A 5,000-nucleotide genomic window follows, 5' to 3' on the forward strand; every position below is an offset into this window, starting at 1 on the left:
ATCAAGAACTACATTGATCGTCATGAAACTGTTTTTTTTTTTGGGAGACGTGTACGCTCCTTTTCATAAAGGAGACTATCTTATTGCGAAAGTCAAAATCGCACGCTCTCACGGCGATTTGCCCCCGTATACGCCTGGGCGTAAGCCCGTGCGTCGCCGACCTAGCGGCCTGCCGATCGGTATTTAGAGGGAGGCACTTTGAAAGCAACACGCCGTTGGAACTTTGAAAAATTTCGATGCGTCGCCAAAGTTCGTACTTTTCGATAAAATCTTCGTCCTATGATACATTTCGATCAAGAACTACATTGATCGTCATGAAACTGTTTTTTTTTTTGGGAGACGTGTACGCTCCTTTTCATAAAGGAGACTATCTTATTGCGAAAGTCAAAATCGCACGCTCTCACGGCGATTTGCCCCCGTATACGCCTGGGCGTAAGCCCGTGCGTCGCCGACCTAGCGGCCTGCCGATCGGTATTTAGAGGGAGGCACTTTGAAAGCAACACGCCGCTGGAACTTTGAAAAATTTCGGGGCAAAGCAATACGCGGCTGGGACTTTGAAATATTTCGGAGCGCACCTAAAGTTCGTTATTTTGGCTAAACGGAGCGAAAATCTGCATTTATACCATCACGGACGTTAGTTTAATAGCGTTTAACGATGGATCCACGGTACAGAATGCAAAAATATGATTGTTAAAATTTTCGACTAATCGGTTCTAAGAGGCGAAGCAATACGCCGCTGGGACTTTGAAATATTTCGGAGCGCACCTAAAGTTCGTTATTTTGGCTAAACGGAGCGAAAATCTGCATTTATACCATCACGGACGTTAGTTTAATAGCGTTTAACGATGGATCCACGGTACAGAATGCAAAAGTATGATTGTTAAAATTTTCGACTAATCGGTTCTAAGAGGCGAAGCAATACGCCGCTGGGACTTTGAAATATTTCGGAGCGCACCTAAAGTTCGTTATTTTGGCTAAACGGAGCGAAAATCTGCATTTATACCATCACGGACGTTAGTTTAATAGCGTTTAACGATGGATCCACGGTACAGAATGCAAAAATATGATTGTTAAAATTTTCGACTAATCGGTTCTAAGAGGCGAAGCAATACGCCGCTGGGACTTTGAAATATTTCGGAGCGCACCTAAAGTTCGTTATTTTGGCTAAACGGAGCGAAAATCTGCATTTATACCATCACGGACGTTAGTTTAATAGCGTTTAACGATGGATCCACGGTACAGAATGCAAAAATATGATTGTTAAAATTTTCGACTAATCGGTTCTAAGAGGCGAAGCAATACGCCGCTGGGACTTTGAAATATTTCGGAGCGCACCTAAAGTTCGTTATTTTGGCTAAACGGAGCGAAAATCTGCATTTATACCATCACGGACGTTAGTTTAATAGCGTTTAACGATGGATCCACGGTACAGAATGCAAAAGTATGATTGTTAAAATTTTCGACTAATCGGTTCTAAGAGGCGAAGCAATACGCCGCTGGGACTTTGAAATATTTCGGAGCGCACCTAAAGTTCGTTATTTTGGCTAAACGGAGCGAAAATCTGCATTTATACCATCACGGACGTTAGTTTAATAGCGTTTAACGATGGATCCACGGTACAGAATGCAAAAATATGATTGTTAAAATTTTCGACTAATCGGTTCTAAGAGGCGAAGCAATACGCCGCTGGGACTTTGAAATATTTCGGAGCGCACCTAAAGTTCGTTATTTTGGCTAAACGGAGCGAAAATCTGCATTTATACCATCACGGACGTTAGTTCAATAGCGTTTAACGATCGATCCACGGTACAGAATGCAAAAATATGATTGTTAAAATTTTCGACTAATCGGTTCTAAGAGGCGAAGCAATACGCCGCTGGGACTTTGAAATATTTCGGAGCGCACCTAAAGTTCGTTATTTTGGCTAAACGGAGCGAAAATCTGCATTTATACCATCACGGACGTTAGTTTAATAGCGTTTAACGATGGATCCACGGTACAGAATGCAAAAATATGATTGTTAAAATTTTCGACTAATCGGTTCTAAGAGGCGAAGCAATACGCCGCTGGGACTTTGAAATATTTCGGAGCGCACCTAAAGTTCGTTATTTTGGCTAAACGGAGCGAAAATCTGCATTTATACCATCACGGACGTTAGTTTAATAGCGTTTAACGATGGATCCACGGTACAGAATGCAAAAGTATGATTGTTAAAATTTTCGACTAATCGGTTCTAAGAGGCGAAGCAATACGCCGCTGGGACTTTGAAATATTTCGGAGCGCACCTAAAGTTCGTTATTTTGGCTAAACGGAGCGAAAATCTGCATTTATACCATCACGGACGTTAGTTTAATAGCGTTTAACGATGGATCCACGGTACAGAATGCAAAAATATGATTGTTAAAATTTTCGACTAATCGGTTCTAAGAGGCGAAGCAATACGCCGCTGGGACTTTGAAATATTTCGGAGCGCACCTAAAGTTCGTTATTTTGGCTAAACGGAGCGAAAATCTGCATTTATACCATCACGGACGTTAGTTCAATAGCGTTTAACGATCGATCCACGGTACAGAATGCAAAAATATGATTGTTAAAATTTTCGACTAATCGGTTCTAAGAGGCGAAGCAATACGCCGCTGGGACTTTGAAATATTTCGGAGCGCACCTAAAGTTCGTTATTTTGGCTAAACGGAGCGAAAATCTGCATTTATACCATCACGGACGTTAGTTTAATAGCGTTTAACGATGGATCCACGGTACAGAATGCAAAAATATGATTGTTAAAATTTTCGACTAATCGGTTCTAAGAGGCGAAGCAATACGCCGCTGGGACTTTGAAATATTTCGGAGCGCACCTAAAGTTCGTTATTTTGGCTAAACGGAGCGAAAATCTGCATTTATACCATCACGGACGTTAGTTTAATAGCGTTTAACGATGGATCCACGGTACAGAATGCAAAAGTATGATTGTTAAAATTTTCGACTAATCGGTTCTAAGAGGCGAAGCAATACGCCGCTGGGACTTTGAAATATTTCGGAGCGCACCTAAAGTTCGTTATTTTGGCTAAACGGAGCGAAAATCTGCATTTATACCATCACGGACGTTAGTTTAATAGCGTTTAACGATGGATCCACGGTACAGAATGCAAAAATATGATTGTTAAAATTTTCGACTAATCGGTTCTAAGAGGCGAAGCAATACGCCGCTGGGACTTTGAAATATTTCGGAGCGCACCTAAAGTTCGTTATTTTGGCTAAACGGAGCGAAAATCTGCATTTATACCATCACGGACGTTAGTTCAATAGCGTTTAACGATCGATCCACGGTACAGAATGCAAAAATATGATTGTTAAAATTTTCGACTAATCGGTTCTAAGAGGCGAAGCAATACGCCGCTGGGACTTTGAAATATTTCGGAGCGCACCTAAAGTTCGTTATTTTGGCTAAACGGAGCGAAAATCTGCATTTATACCATCACGGACGTTAGTTTAATAGCGTTTAACGATGGATCCACGGTACAGAATGCAAAAATATGATTGTTAAAATTTTCGACTAATCGGTTCTAAGAGGCGAAGCAATACGCCGCTGGGACTTTGAAATATTTCGGAGCGCACCTAAAGTTCGTTATTTTGGCTAAACGGAGCGAAAATCTGCATTTATACCATCACGGACGTTAGTTCAATAGCGTTTAACGATCGATCCACGGTACAGAATGCAAAAATATGATTGTTAAAATTTTCGACTAATCGGTTCTAAGAGGCGAAGCAATACGCCGCTGGGACTTTGAAATATTTCGGAGCGTACCTAAAGTTCGTTATTTTGGCTAAACGGAGCGAAAATCTGCATTTATACCATCACGGACGTTAGTTCAATAGCGTTTAACGATCGATCCACGGTACAGAATGCAAAAATATGATTGTTAAAATTTTCGACTAATCGGTTCTAAGAGGCGAAGCAATACGCCGCTGGGACTTTGAAATATTTCGGAGCGCACCTAAAGTTCGTTATTTTGGCTAAACGGAGCGAAAATCTGCATTTATACCATCACGGACGCTAGTTTAATAGCGTTTAACGATCGATCCACGGTACAGAATGCAAAAATATGATTGTTAAAATTTTCGACTAATCGGTTCTAAGAGGCGAAGCAATACGCCGCTGGGACTTTGAAATATTTCGGAGCGCACCTAAAGTTCGTTATTTTGGCTAAACGGAGCGAAAATCTGCATTTATACCATCACGGACGTTAGTTTAATAGCGTTTAACGATGGATCCACGGTACAGAATGCAAAAATATGATTGTTAAAATTTTCGACTTATCGGTTCTGGATCACTGAAAAATCAAAAAAAATTATTAATTTTGATTAATTAAATTACATATGTAGTTTTATATTGTTATAGTCTCGTATTTGTTAATGTTTTGTCGTAAGAAAATGCAAAAATATCGTTTTAATGTTTTCGTCTCATCGGTTCTGGATCGCTGAAAAATCAAAAAAAAATATTAATTTTGATTAATTAAATTACAAATGGAGTTTTATATTGCTATAGTCGCTTATTTGTTAATGTTTTACCGTAAGAAAATGCAAAAATATCGTTTTAATATTTTCATCTCATCGGTTCTGGGCGGTTTTAAAATTTTTTAAAATATTAATTAAACCCATGATTTACATGAGAATGTGAATTTATTATGTCCTGCATGTTAATTTATTAATTTTCATGTATAGAACGTTATAAAATGAAAGGATATGTTCGACGATATTTTCAGTCTAAGTTTTACCGTGCCGGCGGGATGGTACGCTCTCACGGCGGTTTGCACAGGCATACGCCTGGGCGTAAGCCCATGCGTCGCCGACCTAGCGGCCGGCCGTTCGGTATTTATAGGAAGGCACTTTCGGTTCGCTCGGACCGGTCGGGAGTAGCGTCGAGCGTGTGGCTCTTTTATGACTTCGGTTGAAAAGCAGTCTACCGCTCCTCGAGAATATACTTTCTCGACTATTCTCGT

This window comes from Osmia lignaria, unplaced genomic scaffold (genome assembly GCF_051020975.1).
Source record: "Osmia lignaria lignaria isolate PbOS001 unplaced genomic scaffold, iyOsmLign1 scaffold0040, whole genome shotgun sequence".
Classification (NCBI taxonomy): Eukaryota; Metazoa; Arthropoda; class Insecta; order Hymenoptera; family Megachilidae; genus Osmia; species Osmia lignaria.